The following is a 20,429-nucleotide window of genomic DNA, read 5'->3' on the forward strand; positions in this document are numbered from 1 at the left end:
AATGAAGAGAGGGGATGCTCTACGTCCTAAGTGTTCATCAGAGGGGGTACACAGGCTTGTTCTTCAGAAAGAGGAGGGGACAGACACTTCTCTATGCCGGGAGGACGAAAACAGAACAAGTGCGCCGATGAGTGAGTGTGAGTGTGTGCTGTCAGGAGCTGATGTGTCAGTGTTATTTACATTATCTTTCCAGTTGTTTACTGACATTCTAGGGTTAAAATTACCATAGGGTTTCCTATGGGATTCAGATGGTGTCAACAGAATTAAAAATCTTACGTGTGGCAAGGTACAAAGTATTTCAAGGGATTATTAAATGTCACTTTTGTGTACAATATGGCATTGGTCCTACCATGAATTGAAACAAAGCAAAATATATTTATAAAAGTTTAATATAGCATATAAATACCCAATAATGTGCATTTAAATTTAATAGAGAAAAAAATGAAGAAAGATCAGGAAAGCTGTTTACAAGCACACTACATTCCAAAGTCTACAAATGGGCCCATGGAACTAAGTCGCGGAGGGAAAGCTCTCCAAAGCCTGCTTGGTTCCATGCTGTTGCTAGAGGAAGAGTCAGGGAAACTGTCAGCAAGAATGACCATGCTCCTTTTTCTTTGCTTTTCCTTTCTGAAAAACAAAAAGAATGGGAGGGAGGGAGGGAGAGAGGGAGGGAGGAAGGAAGGAAGGAAGGAAGGAAGGAAGGAAGGAAGGAAGGAAGGAGAAAGAAAGAAGGAAAGCAAACCGATAGACAGACAGACATGTAACCCACCCCTAAATGTGCACAGCCATACCTCACAGGACTTAGTTCACCAAAGGGAAAGACACAAGGAAATGTCACTGTCATCTCTGCCCACTGAGATGAATTAAATCAATCGCCCATTCAATCCCGCCTGAAGGAGGCAGCTGAGCTGGGGCGGGACCCTGAGGCTGCGTGTCCTGCCCCTGAACAAGGGGCCTGGGACGCGGCCTGGGCTCTGCTGCTCCTGCTGGCGCTTCTCCAGGCGCCTGTGGACAGCGCGCGCCTGCACGGATCTCTGCATGCAGAGAATTCGATGCCTCAGGAAACCACCAACAGGGAATGTCACCTCTGTGACCTCCAGCTCTAGGAGCCAGGCCACCAGGAGCTCCGGGAACCCGCTGACCAACCGCCATCTCCATCTCCAAGACGTGTGGCTACAGCCAGAATCCCAGCAGCTGGGGGCTGGGCCAACAGGATCTCCAGCAGCTCAGGGTTCCAGAACACAACCCAGGCGACACTGGCCTCGGAGACCATCCCCATGACAGTTCAGCCGTGGCCTTTTCTTATCAGTCACAATCACACCAGCTATTAGCTCTAAAAGAAATCCAGGATCCAGAGTGGATACTGGCAGCTCTCTGGGCGGTATTGTGCTGACACTGGGTGTCCCGTCGGTTCCTTACATCGGAGGCAGAAGGTATTATTCCAGAAGAGGCGTTCGATCACGAACCATTGGTGAACATGATGCCATCATCTAAGGAGGTCCAGGACCAGTGGAAGAAGACGGATACAGCCCTGTCAGATCATTTCGGTGATTCGGCCATGCACATAATATACAATGTGCTATATAAACATGTGGAGCGTCCTCCTGGTTCCTAAAGGGAAAACGGGTTTGGTTTGGGTTTTCTAAAGGAGTATTTGGAACATAGAGTTAATGCAATGGTTATAGTCACTTTTAAGAAATACACAGTAAGACAAGGCCTGCCCTTTCCTTGTATGGCACTGGTCACAGCAGGGGAGTGATCGGCAGACATGGTCCCCCATGGGTGCTGTGCCCTCCCCACATACAAATAAGGCCCTCAGGATGCTGACAGAAACACCACACAGCAAAAATTATAGGAGTTCACCAGCTCGCAAGCATAACTTTAAAGCGTTGTGCCGGGTGCACTGCCCCCAGGGCCCAGTCAAACTAGCAATGATATCTGGGCTTTGCCCTGCTAGGGAGAGCCTGAACTTTCAATGAGAGGTAATCTAAGTATTTTTTTTCCTCTGTGTATTTCACTAAATTGGAACACTGAACAGTGTTTTAAAGATTTGGTTAGGTTATTGCTGATGTGAGACTAGTGTCACTACCAGAAATCGCTCTATTTCATATGGAACAGTTATTTTCTGTTTAGTGAATATTTTTAAGAGGTGTAAAGCTTTCTGCTCCTAGAATCGCTGAATGTCCTGTAAACTTCCCTAACCTAAGTTCCTCCTGTGATTTCCAAACCCACCCCACAAGCTAAGGCTGTGCCAGTCCTTCCAGGGGCCCTAGGGCAGCACTACCTACACAACCCCTCAGGCTCCCACCTACATACCAAATGCTGCATTTTTGTGCACTGTTGATTTTACTCAGATTGGGGACATAGCATTTTTATACTACAAAAGCTTTGGAGTACATTTTTAAGGCTTTTAAAGATAAGCTTTTATTATTCTTCAGGCCACTGGTCTCCTGGGGGCGGGCACATGGCTGTATTATGGTATTAGAGAAAGCCCCATGTTGTAGGGACCCCAGGGCTAGTCAATGTAGTTCCTGTTACAAGCAGCCAAAACTCGTTCATGTTTGGTGAAAAAATGGTACTTAATCTGACTATATGACCATCTGACAGAGTGTTGCTATCTTAGTAAATTTCTGCTAATCCAGAAATGCACTAATATGTCCTAATGTCCCTCGTCTGCACTGCAAAGGATTTAAATGTGACTTGTGATCAGCTTTTGTGTTTCAGAGGATGCTAGGAATTTCTATGTAAAAGCATCACGTCTACGCACTGTGCATTAAGGCCTAGTCTGCTGAGGACCAGGTAACGCCGCAGGCCTGAGATGTGTATTGTAGAAGGAATCAAGAAAGCCTGGGTGGGCAGAGTTGGTAACAGACCACATACTTGCCTGGTAGGAACCCCCACCGTTTCCATTTCTTTGTAAAATGAGGATGCGGGTGGGGGGTGTTTTCAATTTTACCTTTTTCATCTCTTGTGTTCTTTGTGCTTCCCGGCTTGAGGTCCATTAGAACCCCAGAGGCAGGGGATCCCTGGGTGGCGCATCGGTTTGGCGCCTGCCTTTGGCCCAGGGCGCGATCCTGGAGACCCGGGATCGAATCCCACGTCGGGCTCCCGGTGCATGGAGCCTGCTTCTCCCTCTGCCTGTGTCTCTGCCTCTCTCTCTATCTCTCTGTGACTATCATAAATAAATAAAAATTAAAAGAAAAAAGAACCCCGTAGGCAGCCGGATTCTGAGCACTCTGAGGATAGGGAACCACTTCATGTCCCTGAATACCTTTCCGGTGGCCTGAGGCCTGTCTTCTCCGTGTGGAAGCTGCATCGCTCACTTCCCAGGCCAACCACTGCTCCCCTAGTGCACATTTCACGGGCATAAACTCATTACCTAGTCCTGTTCACTGCGGCAAATACTCGCTTCCGCTCCCGCTGAGAAATGTATTCACTTGAAGATGCGGGAGAATCCAATCCAGGACTTTAGATAATCCAAAACATGAATCACTCCCATTCAGGTAAATGAGAGTTGACAATATATTCGTGAGAATTTTGTATTTTTAAGGAGAAAAATTTAAAGCAAATTCCTTTAACTCTTTTTTCCTTTTATTATAATGACCAGGTTTTGGTATTTAATTGTCACTGAGAACTATTTTTAGAATAAAATTTTGTTCTTCATCTAAAAATTAAAAAAAATAAAAAAGTAAATACCAACCTAAGAAATAATAGACACATCAGTCAGTTGATTATGCATTTAATTAAGAATAATAGTGTGTATAGTTTTGACATAAGTCAGCCATGATAATAATATATTTAATTACTTTTTAGACTCTTGTTAAACAAAATCCCGGGATCCCTGGGTGGCGCAGCGGTTTAGCGCCTGCCTTTGGCCCAGGGCGCGATCCTGGAGACCCAGGATCGAATCCCACGTCGGGCTCCCAGTGCATGGAGCCTGCTTCTCCCTCTGCCTCTCTCTCTCTCTCTCTCTCTCTGTGACTATCATAAATAAATTAAAATAAAATAAAGTTTAAAAAAAAGAAAAAAAAAAACAAACTCGAAAAAAGGGAAGGCTACATTTTAGAACTCTTCTCCTTTTTTTAAATTTATTTTTTTATTGGTGTTCAATTTGTAAACATACAGAATAACACCCAGACTCATCCTGTCAAGTGCTCACCTCAGTGCCTGCCACTCAGTCACCCCCACCCCACGCCCACCTCCCCTTCCACCACCCCTAGTTCGTTTCCCAGAGTTAGGAGTTAGAACTCCTCTTCTATTCAACTCTGTACCCTCTTGATGCAATAAAGCACCACAAACAGTGGCCTACAACTCAGTAACTTATCTTCCTTTTTCTTTTCTCCAAGCAGTCTTTTTTTTTTTTTTTTTTTTTTTTTTTTTTTTTTTTTTTAGGCACAGGATTTCTTTTATTTTTGATTTTTTTAATAATAAATTTATTTTTTATTGGTGTTGAATTTGCCAACATACAGAATAACACCCAGTGCTCATCCCATCAAGTGCCCCCCTCAGTGCCCAGCACCCAGTCACCGCCCCCCCCCCCCCGCCCACCTCCCCTTCCACCACCCCTAGTTCATTTCCCAGAGTTAGGAGTCTTCATGTTCTGTCTCCCTTCCTGAGCAGTCTTTTTTGGATCATGTGAGATTTCCAAAGAGGGCTAAGGCACAATGAAGGATGACTAAAGTTCTAGGAAACATTTTTCCTAAGGTTCTAAGAAACATTTTTCTTAAGGTTCTGTGAGCTTGTTTCTCAAATTCTCATAATTTAATATACTTAGCTGAATACATCTTTATTGTGCAGGTTACATTCACTGAATTATATAAACTATAAATATAAATCATAAAAATTTATATTACAAGACAAATTTTAAACCGTCTTTTGAATATTTTATTAATTCAATGATGCAATGTAGAACTTCACATTTTATTTTGTATGGCTAAGTAGTGGCTGAATCTTTTATGAGTATCCACTCATGTTACTAGATGGAATACATTTTTCTTGAATAAAAATCTCCCTAGAAACACAACTTTCCTTCATAAAGAACTAAATCTAGCTAATTCAAGTGTTTTATGTTATGTGCATTAAATTAACTTCACTTTGCAGCTTATTGACTATTTTTATACCAATCATTAAAAAATAATCTAATACTCATCATAAAATATATCCCCAATTAAAAAAAAAAGGCATTTTCTTCTTTATCTTCCTACACAAAGAAATCCTGTCTGGAAACGCAATATGTATGTTTAATTTTAGTTGTCTAGATATTAGATTTAACACTTAAAAGTGTTATATTCTTTTAATTTCCTCTTCTGATAAGTGATGTATTCATGTTATTTGCCTTACTGAATCTAACTCGAATGCCTCTTCTTTTCATCATAGTTTTTAGCAACAAAAGATTGTAAACTTTCTCCTTTTTAGTTTTTACCATATCTCTTCTTAAACCTGTGTATTTAATGCAATGTGGATTAATTTTAGAATACTAAACTTTCATTATTACATTTGTTAAGCATAATTTGAAAGAACCCTGCAGCAAATACCATCTTCCCATGAACCTTAGTCATTTCACTGCTCTATATCCAGGTTTCTGAGTAGTCCAGACAGGACTGCCAGGTTCTTAGTCAATGGGGTATCTTAATCGAAGGCTCTGATTATCTGTGGTAACAACCATAAAAAGATCTATGACCTAACAACAAGATGCTGTTGGCCACACAGTTATGTGGCTCAGAGATAAGCTACTTACACAGTAGACCAAAATGTGTACACACATACCAGTACATACTCAGCAATCCCAGGGTAAAAATGTAACACTTTGCCAGACCAAATACTTCCATGCACATGAACAGCAGACCAGAGTTCAAGTGGAAGAATTTGCTTTCTGTGACTTCCAAGGAAAGAGACATAAGCTTTCTTCCGAATTGAAAAGGCACACTGGACGAGGTGTACTGCATCAGGAGAGAAACGAAAGGGAACAGAGGAGGCCAGATCACCCAGCATTCACTGAGCCCCGACTGCCAGGGTGGGCAGTGAGAAAATAAACATAGCTGTTCTGTGTTCCTCAGTTCAGTTCTTGAGGAACTCAGTTCAGTGACAAAAACACATATATAAGTAAATCATTTCTCTAAGTGGGCCCATGGATATATTACTCTAGATTTCTATTCTAGAGGTATTGGGAAAATCTTAAACAATTCTGCTTCAAATTCACTTAAAATGTTAAATTAGAAATTAAATAGAATTTAATTTTAAATTAGTAATAATAATAACTTTAAATATAAAATCGAAGACTCAGCACTTTTCCTCCCAAAGAAGAATTTCACAGAATTCCTTTTTTAAATTCTATTTCATACTTTCAGTATCACCAATCCTGTTAACAAAGGCCGCAGCGCAGTTAGGAAACAAACACTCTAGCTTCTCCTTGGTTGATGCCTCAGCGGTAGGCTTTACTGCCCTACAAATTATGAAGGTGTAGGCTCACTGAAATGATTTCTAAAGACCCTACCTACTAACATCCAGCATTCCCCATTCGGAAAGGTAGCTGACTGCAGGCACAAGGTTGACTAAGAAACAATCAGCTGGCACAAAACCTGCTTCTCTTAAAAAGCTGAAAGCGGTTTAGCATAATAATAATGATCTTAAACCTATCTCTGAAGCTGCCAAACCACCATATCTAATAAAGGTCTCTGCACAGCACAACAAGATATCTTCCCTACAGGACATTTCTTACATTTATAAAGTCCTAGCAACCTTTCCAAAGAGAAGACAGGCCACCCAGCCATAGCCAGTACGATGGCCCCGGTAAACAATATTCAAGTGGCCTAAGTGAACACATGCTTCCCTGTGCATCCAACTGAGGAGCCCAGGAACAGGGCACTAGGCTGCTGCTGTCTTCATTGGGAGTAGGCCCGTTAGGACTGTCATCCACATAGCACGTTGTTCCTTGAGTGGTGATTATTTACTTAAACGTCTTTGGCATGCTTGGGATTTATACCAGCTACCTTGAGATGTTAGAGAAATAAAACAGACTTTGCTCTGTTTTATATAGAAACAAAACTACAGAGACAAAAACTATACACATGGCAGAGTGGTGATAAAAATACTTGCTAACTTATATGGCACACATAGGGGCCAGGTGTTTTGCTTATGTTATCTTATTTAACTTAATCTTCACAAAATCCAATGAGGTAGGTATTATCATCATTAATTCACAACAGAAACAAGAGTTCCAAGATTATTTTTACCACTATGGAAACAGTGACTAGATTATCTTTTGAACTATAACATGTCCAGTGTTCTGTACAGGCCCTGGCCCACAGCAGATGCTCGAGGGCTATCAGTTGAATGAATGCATCAAGTGAAGTGTTCAGCCAACAAGGGTCAGAAATTAGGCATTTATTGCCTTTCTTAACAGAATCCAAACTGGGCTCAGTTTTGTACAGGCCCTGGCCCACAGCAGATGCTCGAGGGCTATCAGTTGAATGAATGCATCAAGTGAAGTGTTCAGCCAACAAGGGTCAGGGCCAGAAATTAGGCCTTTAAATTGCCTTTCTTAACAGAATCCAAACTGGGCTCAGTTCTGCATTCTTTCTACTTCTATATCAAGTGTTTGTTTTGTCCACTGACTCTAACTTTTCCTCATCCTCCAACAAAGCTAATTTCCCTCACCAAAGGGAAAAAGAGGCTAAAACACATATTGCCTACGCATGACTTTTGTATAAAAGAAAAGAAGGTGCAATGCCTTTGAATGAATTCAGGATGTTTTGAGAACTTAAAAATATCAAGGAACATGAGTTCTAAATAACTCTAAACTATGTATATTCTTAAATGAAACTGTTTGCAAATGTTCAGTAGTTTCAAAACTATCTAAATAGTAAATTCAGAAGCATGGAAGGCTTTTAAAATCTGTGTTTACTCTTTTGCAAATTAACTCTAAGGTATTAGAGCACAGAGGTTTACACGGTGGACAGGGAAGACAAATTACCTGGACTCAGTTCCTATCCAGCTACTCAATGGCTGTGTGGCTCAGGCAAGTTACTTAGATTCTGTATCAGCAACCTCACCTGACAGAGGAGGGGACAATTCTAGTGCCTTCCTCACATATTCATGGTACATATTAAGGTTCTAATACACATGACCACTTATAGGCACATAGTACCTATTCTGTGCTAGCTGCCATCACCATCATCATTATTAAGGATTAAATGATGTATTTCAAAGTTATCAATCTATACAGCTTAAGGATATTTCTAAAAATAGTCGTTTGACTTGCGGATAATCTCCAATTGAATTAAAATAATATATTTATAAGTAATATAATAATTTAACTTCCTATAGTAATATGTAGCCACAGTAGGGCTAGTACTTAAAATTTCATAAGACCTACTGCTTCTAATTGTACTTATTTTAAACTTTTAACTAAGGAAAGACAAATATGTACTTTACTATAAAATAATCCATTAAAAGATCTCCAAGATATTTAACTGATATTATTATGGTATTACTAAAGAAATCATTAGATAGCTGCTCCCTAATATTCTGTAACAGAGTCTAGAAAAATTATTAAAAAAACATTTATATAAATCTGATTTAAAAAACAGAAAAGAAACTGAATTAGAGAAAAGTCTTTATAATTTTTGGTATAAATGAAAAATCCAGTTGATTTTTTTTTTTTTTTGGTTGCTAGGTTGGTGCCCCTGCGATCTGAATGCTGCATCAACAACATTTAATAAGCCCATGGATCTCAATGTCTTCATGACAATGGAGAAAGTCTTGTCTGTGCTTTAGAAACAATCAAGTTGCTTCTCTCACAGGAATCCACATTTGATCTCTTGGCTTGACCATTTTGAAATATCATGTGTCACCAGAAGACTCCAAGATAAACTGCCTAAGACTACCCATCCTTGCACAAGGCAGAGAAAGGAGAGAAAATAATATGTAATAAAATAGCTCTCCTGCTAATGGGAAAACGAAACTGACATCAGAATTGGGACAAAGCTTTGTTGACATCACAAGTTTGGCTCAATACCTAGTGCTCTCTCAACATATTCAGTCCATCCCCACAACCTGACATCCCTCATGAGGTGTTCCAAAAACCCAGGTTTTCCATATGCTCCTTTTTCTTATAACACCAAGCCACCTTTTCATTTATGTTGATATTATGCTGCAAAAAAGTCCCAGGAAGGGATGCCTGGAACTATGTCTTTAAGAACATGAGATGTAGCACTATATCTAAAATATTCCAAGAATTCAAAGTCTTGACTTTAAATGATGTAATTCTGTACATAAATAATTTTCTATGAAAAGATCAGAAATTTTTAAAAGCCTGTAAAATCTGAGTAGGTCAAATATTTCTTCCAATATTACATTTTTCCTTTGGTGTAAAGAAATTAATACTTAGTCATAAGAATCACCCATTTTTTATGGAGCCTAAGAATTCTTTTGGTTCATTTTAAGCCACATCTTTCACACTTAGAATTTTCTGGTTCAGTTGGAAATACTTTTCAGAAGTCTGAACATACAGTTCAATGAATTGTTCTGAAATGTGTGCATGTGGGAAGAATTTTTTGCTTATGAGATCCTTCAATAATTCATATATTTAAATCATCATTTCCAAAGCAAATCTTCCAAAATCAAATAAATTGCAAAACTACCAGAGAACTAAGTCTCCAAAAAGGAGTTCCAATTCTCTGCCAAAACAGACTTCAAATTCTTAATCCCTTGTCCAAAAAAATTGGACCAACTATTGATGTTTTCCACCAAGCAAGCCACATAGCCACAAATGTTTCTCATTTACTCCAATCCTGGGACATACAGCTCAAACAAGAAATTTCCTGAATACCCCAAATTTCAGATACAATTTGGAATGTAAGTGATTCATAATGTTAAGCAGGAAACATTATGGTCTTCTCCTACCAGCTCGATGTTTCTGGAATGCAACCCTCAGGAGATTATTCCACCGAATCAGAAGGCTGACATCACTGTCAGCCTTGTGACCCATTATAGCTGGGTCCTCTGCTCCCAGCTCAGATGTGATTCTGAACCCTGAACAGTCTGCTACTCCAGCTAGCATTCAAGGAAAACAGACGTTCCGCCAAGGGAGCGACAAAGATCCATACTGTGCTCTGTGGCAAGGAACACAGAGTGCACTCGATCCCACTCTAAGGAAAAGCCAAGATAATGTTAAAAGGAATTAAAGACACTGTCATCACTTGTGCACCAAAAGGCTCTCACACTGGCCTCTGAACAGATTCTAATTAATTTGAATATGAAACTTCACAGATCTTCTAGTTTATGAATCCTCTTCCAGTCCCACCCCCACTTCACCTCCTCTTAAATTGAACAATAATTTCTGAGAGTATCAAAGTTGCCAACAGTCATCTTCTGTAGATTCCTACTCTATTTCAAGGAAGGAAGCGCACCTGACATAGCAGAAGACAGGTACGACACTGAATGACCGAATGACCGGGAGAACTGTGTGAGTCTTTGCAACACCGGCTACTAAACAAGAGAGACGTGCAGGTGGTTCCCTTATAAAGAAATACATAAGTAGGGCCTAGAGGAGTGATGTGGGTAAAAGGTGGAGATAAACACTTACCGACATAGTATTCCATTACCTAAAGGGATCATTGCAAGCAAAATATACAGTTAAAGGGAACTCAAAGCTGAGCAGCCAATCCTTTGGGAGTCTGGGCAAACGTAGAGTGTTATCGATGATACAGACATAACCACCAATAGGAAGAAAGGTCACAAACAAAAGGCAGCTGAGCAAAGGTTAGAGTTACTATTTAAGCATAAGGAAAAAATGTAGATTAAACAGAATAACATTCTCTAAAACACAGAATAAAGAAAGAACACAAAACAGTGGATTTGCCTAAAGTAAATTCCATGAGTCTACATGTAGGCTTTTTGATATCAGTAACATTCACAAGGAGACACTTGAACTGAGTTTGTAAATTAAAATTGTGAGGTCATGCTGGAGGTGCTGGAAGAGGACTGCATCAGGAAGCCATAAAAAATACAAAATGCTTGGAAAAAATTAATGTATGCACATTTAAAAATATCAGTTGAAATTTGTGGTTGGATCAACGTATATCATGAATAACCTAAAAAGTGGCTTGAATATCTCCAGCTGCCAAAAAGATTCTATTTTCCAGCCCAATCTAGCCTTTTGTAAGAGGCATCTCTCATTTATCCAGACAAAAAAAGACAGTAATTACATTGGTTATCCAATGCTTATCTGTATGGAGAAAATATGGTTAGCTAATAACATCAGGAAATGGAATATTCTAGATGACTATCCTTTCTGGTTACTTTAAAAACTAATTCTGTGCATTTTCCCTCTTCTGACTGTGGACTTTACACTCAGAATGGAGTGAAATCAGCATAACTCTCAGCAAATTATTAAATTTACAGTCTTTCGGATCACAGTAAATGACATGATGTACAATGAAGCTTCTAGAACAATAAACATGGTAAATTCTTTGTTTTTAAAGATTATTAATTTATTTATTAGAGAGAGAGAGAGAGAGAGTGAGAGAGGCAGACGGAGAAGCAGGCTCCATGCAGGGAGTTTGACATGGGACTTGATCCCGGGTCCCCAGGATCACGCCCTGGGCAGAAAGCAGTGCTAAACCGCTAAGCCACTGGGCCTGCCCGCACATGGTAAATTCTTAAAAAAATATTAGTTTCCTTATTCTTTCCCTTCTCTCTTACTTCTGCCAACCATAGCTTTGCTTTTTTTTTGCAGCTTAGGTACCAGGAGCTGTGCTTTCACATGCAATCAACCAATTTCCCAGTGAATTGCAATGTTTCTTCATTCTGTTAACCATCTGATAAAGGAGTTTTAATTAGAGGACTCCTCTAAAAACTTATTGCTTAACTTTTTCTCATCTTGGCGGAATTTCTGCTGAGGAATCAGCTATGTTCAACTCACAGTTTCTGTCAGAGCCCAATGTAATGTGCAGCACTAGGCAAGGATACAGGGATATGGAATTCAATAAAATACGGTTCCTACTGAGGATGGTTAATTTTATGTATTAACTTGACTGGGCCACAGGATCACCAGATAGTTGTTCAAACATCATTCTGGGTGTTTCTGTGAGGGTGTTCTGGCATGCGATTAACATTTAAATAGATGGACTTGACTAATGCAAATTGTCCTCCAGTGTGGGTGAGCCTCATCCTATCAGTTGAAGACCTGAACAGAACAACAGGGTGATCCTCCTCCACATAAGAGGATTCTCCTGCTTGATGATCTTCAAACTAGAATATCTGCTCTTCCAGCCTAACGGTGTGTAAAGTGGGACACTGGTTCTTCTACGTCAGCCTGTGGCCTCTAGATTCAAAGTGGGACACTTGTTCTGCATATTCTGGACTTGGCCAGCCTCCATAACCACGTGAGCCAATTCCCTGGAATGAATCTTTCGATAGATAGAGATATATATAAATAGATAGACAGAAAGACAGATATCTAGATCCTATCAGTTCTATTTCTCTGGGAAACACTGGCTAATACACTATCCTTGAGAAGCTCAAAATCTAGTCATGAGGATATACCCAAATAAAATTTCTCCATGAAGCCTTTCCCAAGTAATAACACAGAATATTGCACTATGAGCCAAATAAACCATCAAGTAAAGAAACTATCAATAAATGTTCACTGAATGAATCAAAAGTACTTGAAAACAAGATCTGCTAAGGACATTATCAGAGCATGTAATTCATTCCCTCAAGAATTCTCATAAAGAGAATGATCTGGTGTCAATTTACAACTAGATTTAACCCTTTTCTGCATATGCTGAATACATGAGATTTCTCTGCTTTATGAGTTAGTTACTGTTATTTGAAGCAGGTCATTGGGAATAAATTTAAAACAGGGAGTGCAGTTATAAATTGGTTCATTCCTCTCACAGTACATAGTACAAATAAGAAGCAAATAAGCTTCCTTGAATGGCAGCCAAGTTTTTCTGCTCCTGAGATGGTGCCTCATGAACAAAGCGAAGCCAGTTGGAGTGTCGAGGGTTGGTAGCATCCAAAATGTATAGTACTTCTCCCTTACTCCCACGAACCTGAAACATAAAAAGCTGCTGAGTTTGGACATGAAGTTAGTATTAGTCATACTAAACATATCAAGAGTAGGATATGATATTTTCTCATAAGGATACACATTTCTTATTGACAGATGTTGAATAGATGCTGGATTAACATCCATTCTCCCCCTTAAACATACGTACAAATAGAACTTACTATTTTATTTGGCAGATGTCTAGACGACTCACAATTGCAGCAACTCTCAGAGTTGATAGCTCTTTTCTGGTTCAAATTATTTGTTAGTTGGTATATTTTAATAGACGTGTTGCAACTGCAACCACCCAGGGGACAACCATAATTGCAACCTGTCCCCCTTTTCCCACTGAAAAGGGGATACTGCTTGGTTCCCACTTGAGGGGGGCAGAGCTGGAGCAATCCTTTCAATTTCACTCTCCACCTGTTTCCTGAATCTTTTCCATATGAGGAGAACTTGCCAATGAAACCAGTAGAATCTGACATCCACTGAGCCACATTTTCACATTTCTAAATAGTAGATAAATAAAATAGGTTCCATTTTGTCTTTTCATGGCCTGCTCATGGCTTGTTGAGGTCAGTGCGCCCTCTGTCTTTTGTTTCATGCCATAAGGCTTCCTGGTCAGACCCACTCAACATTCAGTTGGAGGGAGAGAGGTAACTGCCAAAGGAGTGGGTAGCTCATTTTACATTCTGGAAACCAAGTTGCTTCAAATCAAGCTTCTCCAAGGCCCCCACGCTGTAGGTTATCAGGTGGTGCTCAGTTTAATAATGGAAAAATCAATCTCCATCCAACTCACTGTGTGTTTAAATTCCAGTGGAATCCAGGGGAGGAGGAAAGGAGTGAGTGATCAGCACTTCAGATCTCTAATACCAAGTAACACAAATATAAGAATATAAATTCACCTTTGCAGACTTGGGGTGGGGATAAACAAATTCTACATCTCCAAAACTTCATTTAATAAAATAAAGCACCACGAGCCTAATAATGTCTGAATTTCCCAATGATCCATTTGGACAATCATGCATTCACTGGACATAATTCACTGAGTCCCTACCATGTGCCAGGTACAACTTAAGGCACTATGAATCTTTCAGTGAACAAGACAGCTGGAACTGGACATCGTTGCAGCACTTAAGAACAAACAAGCATAGGATATCACTTCAGGGAAAGGTAAGAGCTGTGAAGACAACTCAAGCAGAGCAGAAGGAGGCAGAGTGAGGGGAGCTGAGCAATCTCAGAAGAGATGATACAGCCTCTCTGACCTGAGAGGAGCTCTAAAGAAGGTAGGGACTGGCCAGTGGCCAGTGGAGGGCTGGAGACAGAGTGCTGCTACCCAGAGAGAACAGCACATAGAAGGCAATTAGAAAGGCCCCGGGAGTGGCACAGAAGCAACCAAGAAAATGAGGGGCAGGGACATCAAACAAACTGCACAGGTCCAGCCACATACTGATGTACAGACTAGGAAGCCATCTGCAGAGGTCAAGTTACCTCCAAAAGACTGTTACATCAAAACATCTGCTACATGAGCTCCAAACACTGATATGTCAAGATTTTAGCATATATTGTCCAGAAAAAATGCAGTTTTCCTGTTCTGTCTTTATACCATTCACTGCCATGTGTCTCAAACAATTCCTGTTTTCTTAAATGCCAAAGGATCCTCAATAATCATTTAAAAATCTTGCTGACAAAATGCGAGACCTCCATGAGAAGCAGAAATTTAATTTTTGATATTGTAACTGCTAAAAGAAGAACTCAGGACTATAAACACCTACTATTTATATCTCATATGTTTAGGTGAGAAGCCATGGGAATTTGTAACTTCTCACTAGGAAAGCTCATACTGAGATCTCCTTTGGGAGGCACTTGAAAACTGTGCTATGTTGCTGCTTACCCCTCACTGCCCATTGGGTAACGTCAGAAGTGTCCAGAAAGACTGCTGGGATACATAGAAAGAACTCTCCATGCCCCTCCTCAAAGAGGACATCAACTCACTGTTCTTTAAGGACAGTGAATAAATCATTAAATAAGTCACGTTAGATAATTGGGTATGAAGTCTCCTTTCCCGGTTCCTCTGTAGCTACAGTAACAAAACTGTTTACCTTGACAAAGAGCTAAATGAAGCAGAATGAGCAGCAATGCCATTAGATTCTTGAAACAAAAATTTTCTTAGAATCAGATTTTAAAATCTGCGACTGTTTTGCAGAAGGGAGACTGAAGCAGTGGAAGGAACACCCTAAGGCACGGTCCCCAGTCTTTAAAGGGAAATGATGGGGAGAGGAGCAGAGGCAAGGCTGGTGATAAATAAGCTACACATTAAAATCCTGGGAAGAGGCATGCCTGGGTGGCGCAGCGGTTTGGCGCCTGCCTTTGGCCCAGGGCGCGATCCTGGAGACCCGGGATCGAATCCCACATCAGGCTCCCAGTGCATGGAGCCTGCTTCTCCCTCTGCCTATGTCTCTGCCTCTCTCTCTATCTCTGTGACTATCATCAATAAATAAAAATTTAAAAAAAAATCCTGGGAAGACAATGGCCTCCTTTGTAGTTTCTAAGACCTTGGGGTGGGCAGATCAAATGCCTCAGGTGTAGAACATGCTCTCTCCCCTTCCACCCCTACCCCAAGGTAACCCCTAGACTCATTATAATGTATTTGCATAATGGCTACAACTCTCTATCCCCCCCCCCACGGAGAAGGCTGCCAAACCTCAGAGGGTCAAACTCTTACTCCCAACTTGTGGGAGGAGTTTCCCAAATGACTGGAGGCAGCCTCCATTAAGAGACCACCTCACTGCAGATCACAGCTCCTCCCAGCCCAGAGAGGCCCAGTAATACCCAATTCCAGAACAACCTAGGGGCCGGTTCCACCTCTCAGAACCTGCCTATTCTCCCACCTTGAAAGTGCACTTTTTTTGCTTTAACGAACCGCTTTGCATTTACTACATTCTTTCTGGCTATCTTTATTGGAGTGCAGATCCCCACATAAATCTTCTGGGGAATCCAAGGACTGAGACCTCCATTTACACAAACAGACACTCTCTTCCAGAACACCATTACTGTTGGAATCCACACAATCCAACTTTTTTTTTTTTTTATGTAGGGAAACCCCAATGGCTCTGTCAGGGACATATCTCCCTTGGAGAGGACAGCACTACTCACAGAAACTACCTCTGAGTCATACATTGGCTGCCCAGTAGGAAGTACAATATACATCAGATGTGTCTGACATTTGGAATTCTTTCTTCAAAGATGTGAAATGTAACAAAGATTTCTCTGTGACTTATTAGAGTAAGGACACTCGGCCAGGGGCATCGTTGGCTCTTTGTATATTTCAGCTTTTTCCCAGGCCCTTTGCCTCCAACCAGGTCCAGGTATTCAGTATTAGTGACTTATTTCCGGTCCATTAGATGTATTCACTCTGGTTGTCTGTAACCATCTCACACCACATCACAGCTTAGGAGACAAGCACCATTTAATTTTATATTAAACTTCTGATGAAACCTGTCCCTTTCAATACATCCATTTTACATATCGATTCAGGATTACTTATATTCTCATAGCAACAAGATCATAGACAGCAGTGTACTGTAGAGTTGCTTACATATTCATAGCTGAGATACTTCTTTTTGTTCATTAACAGAACCACTATTTATTTTATTCAAAACACCCTGAACCAAATGACTTCTGAGTTCCTCTCTGCAGGCTACCTGTTCCCTCCAACTCTGAAGTGCCTTGTTCCCCTTCCCAGTCTTAACACTTCCCTGAAGCTGTAAGATCATCTGCTCATGTGATTTGTATCTTCCCACCCTACCCACAGCATTCCCCTCTTGAAATATCTAAGAGACATTCAAAGATAATCTAAGCCATCCTTCCTCTCTCCAGACAAACCAAATAAAAACTCTCCAGACAGATGGCTACTATTAAAGTCTCCATTTATCTATTTTTAATTTGATACCAAACCCTGAGGTAATAAATTGAACATTTTTAAAGTCTAAGGAATAAGGAAGATATTCCTCTTAGTATCATTTTCCTGCATCTAACTAACCTTTGCAGCCAAAATATAATTTTTTCCTGTCAAAACTTGTCTTCCAAATAGCATCATCTTTTATTTGAATTTTCATGAAGATGAAGTGTATTGGTTACTGTCCTACTGAAGATCATCTCCCACATGTCTGGGGGCCTGTAATGAGTGAATATTCTCATCTTGCAGTAAAAACCATCTCGATCCCAAACCCTGTTTGATTTGCACAGACCTCCTAAGCCAGTTACATAAAAAAAAAAATGTAGCTAAGGTGGGGAAGGAAAAGAAAAGAAAAAGAAGCTAGTTTTAAGCACTAATATTTAAGGTAGGGATATCTTTGGAGAATCAGATGGCACCATATGTTTATATTAAATTACAGGCATTTTTTCCTTTGTTTTTAACTGAAGTTAGGCCAGATGCTCTGCCTTCAGTGTCCAATTAAACAGATCTCAGGATATCCTTAGAAGCACAAAGAAAAAAAAAGTCTGCTCATGTAATCAATTCTGACAGCACACCGTTCTCAGATTTAAACCCAAGAGAGACACATTTTTAGAAATCAACAAAGATCGTCACTAGGACAGTAGAGATTTACAGTTTTTCAGCAAAGGGCACAGGGCTTTTTCTATTGATTTCTCACAGGATTCTTTTTTTTTTAATAATAAATTTATTTTTTATTGGTGTTGAATTTGCCAACATACAGAATAACACCCAGTGCTCATCCCGTCAAGTGCCCCCCTCAGTGCCCGTCACCCAATCACCCCCACCCCCTCGCTCCTCCCCTTTCACCACCCCTAGTGATTTTTCACAGGATTCTGTTAAAAATTCTTGCTGTTTTGGGCTTATACACACGTATACACATATCACCGAGGCCTACCTGTTTATATCTTCTCCAGGGGTATTATCCAATAACCCTGACCCATGGAATCCCCTATCTCCAGATTGAAAAGCAGATAGAAAACACATATTTTTACAGATCGCAGTCTCTTTAACTGAACAGCATTCAGAATACAGTACACAGGAAGTTAAATAACTTAAAAGGGTTGATGTGAAAAATTAAGTCAGTTTTTCATTACAAGTAATTAGTGCCCTAAATATGTGTAGCTGAAGAATGTCAGAAAAGTATTCTGGGCAAGATGGTGGAAGAGTAGGGTTCCCAAGTCACCTCTCCCCACCAAATTACCAAGATAACCTTCAAACAATCCTCAAAATCTACCAATTTGGCCTGAGATTTAAAGAGAGAACAGCTGGAACGCTACAGTGAGAAGACTTCATGCATCTATCAAGGTAGGAGGACGGGGAAAAAGAAATAAAGAAACAAAAAGCATCCAAGGGGAAGGGGCCCCATGTGGAGCCGGCTAAGGCTGGGGACGGTGTCCCCAGGACAGAAAAGTCCCGTCCCGGAGAAGCAGGACTTCACCAATCTTCCCAGATGGAAAGGGGCTCACAGGAAGTTGGAGCAGGACCCAGGAGGGTGGGGATGCCCTCAGGCTCCCAGAGGCACTAACAGACACCTGCGCCCCGGGGACAGCACGCCACACCCCAGAGCCGAGCTCCCTAAAGGGCTGCAGTGCACTTGGCTAGACCGGGGAGTAGCTCGGAGCGGCTCCGGCTGCGGCTCCGCGTGAAGGGGGTTGCATGGCAGGAGCAGGATTCCAACAGCACAGGCCTGGGAGCCCAGGGCGCCGGGGACACAGCCCAGTATCTGGCCTCCTTCGCTGACAGGTAGAAGCCGCGAGGGCCAAGGACAACAAGGAGGCTCCTGCCACAAGCTGAGCAGATGAGTGCCCCCGCCCGGGAGTCTCCAGGCCCCTGCAGACTGAGAGCTCCCGAGTTACTGCGGGAGCTGACTGTAGGGCTGGAGAGCTGGCTGCCACTACTCTGGTTGCTCCTACTGGGGCCTCAAGGGGTAAACAACCCCCACTGAGCTTCACAGTGGCCTCACCTGATAAACAGTTTAAACATCTTTCACTGAGTCTTGCAGCAGGCAGGGGACTGAGCAGTTCCCCCAAGTGCTAACACCTGAAAATCAGCACAGCAGGCCCTTCCCCCAGGAGACCAGCTAGGGGGACAGGGGAAAAACAAATTATTCACCAAGCAGCACTGGAAAGTTCCAGGGGGGGTCGAGGGATTTACAGTACACAGAATCAGAGGGTACTCCCCCTTGTTTTTTTTGTTTTTTGATTTGTTTCTGACCCCCCACCCGTTTTTTTCTTTTCTTTTTTTTCTCTTTCTTTTATTTTATTCTCTTTCTCTTTCTTCTCTTCTCTTCTCTTCTCTTTTCTTTTCTTTTCTTTTGCAAGAGAAACACAAGCAAAAATGAACTATTGGGACTTGATCAAGATAAGAAGCTTTTGCACAGCAAAGGATACAGTCAACAAAAGTAAAAGACAACCTACAGAATGGGAGAAGGTATTTGCAAATGACGTCTCAGATAAAGGGCTAGTTTCCAAGATCTATAAAGAACTATTAAACCCAACAGCAAAGAAACTAACAATCCAATCAGGAAATGGGCAAAAGACATGAACAGAAATCTCACAGAAGAAGACATAGACATGGCCAACACGCACATGAGAAAATGCTCTGCATCACTTGCCATCATGGAAATACAAATCAAAACCACAATGAGATACCACCTCACACCAGTGAGAATGGGGAAATTAACGCAGCAGGAAGCCACAAATGTTGGAGAGGATGCGGAGAAAGGGGAACCCACCTGCACTGTTAGTGGGAATATGAACTGCAGTTAGGGGATTCCAGGGTGCAGCCACTCTGGAAAACTGTGTGGAGGTTCCTCAGAGTTAAAAATATATCTGCCCTAGACCCAGCAATTGCACTGCTGGGGATTTACCCCAAAGATACAGATGCAATGAAACGCCGGGACACCTGCACCCTGATGTTTCTAGCAGCAATGTCCACAATAGCCAAACTGTGGATGGAGCCTCAGTGTCCATTGAAAGATGAATGGATAAAGAAGATGTGGTCTATGTATACAATGGAATGTTACTCAGCCATTAGAAACGACAAATACCCACCATTTGCTTCGACGTGGATGGAACTGGAGGGTATTATGCTGAGTGAGATTAGTCAATCAGAGAAGGACAAACATTGTATGGTCTCATTCATTTGGGGAATATAAAAAATAGTGAAAGGGAATAAAGGGAAAAGGAGAAAAATAATTGGGAAATATCTGAAAGGGAGACAGAACATGAGAGACTCCTAACTCTGGGAAACGAACTAGGGGTGGTGGAAGGGGTAGTGGGCGGGGGGTAGGGGTGACTGAGTGACAGGCACTGAGGTGGGCTCTTGACGGGGTGAGCAGTGGGTGTTATTCTATATGTTGGCAAATTAAACACCAAT

At 41.3% G+C, this 20,429-nt stretch overlaps 1 long non-coding RNA gene across 1 annotated transcript in view; it reads right to left on the minus strand.

Moving 5' to 3' along the window:
• Positions 1-371: 371 nt before the first annotated feature.
• LOC140598547 (uncharacterized) overlaps positions 372-20,429 on the minus strand; it is a 28,091-nt gene continuing 8,033 nt past the window's right edge. The window contains exon 2 of the long non-coding RNA XR_012000985.1: positions 372-1,611. This is a non-coding gene — a long non-coding RNA (uncharacterized lncRNA). The remainder of the gene's footprint in view (positions 1,612-20,429) is intronic.

The sequence above is a fragment of the Vulpes vulpes genome, chromosome 4 (genome assembly GCF_048418805.1).
Source record: "Vulpes vulpes isolate BD-2025 chromosome 4, VulVul3, whole genome shotgun sequence".
Lineage (NCBI taxonomy): Eukaryota > Metazoa > Chordata > Mammalia > Carnivora > Canidae > Vulpes > Vulpes vulpes.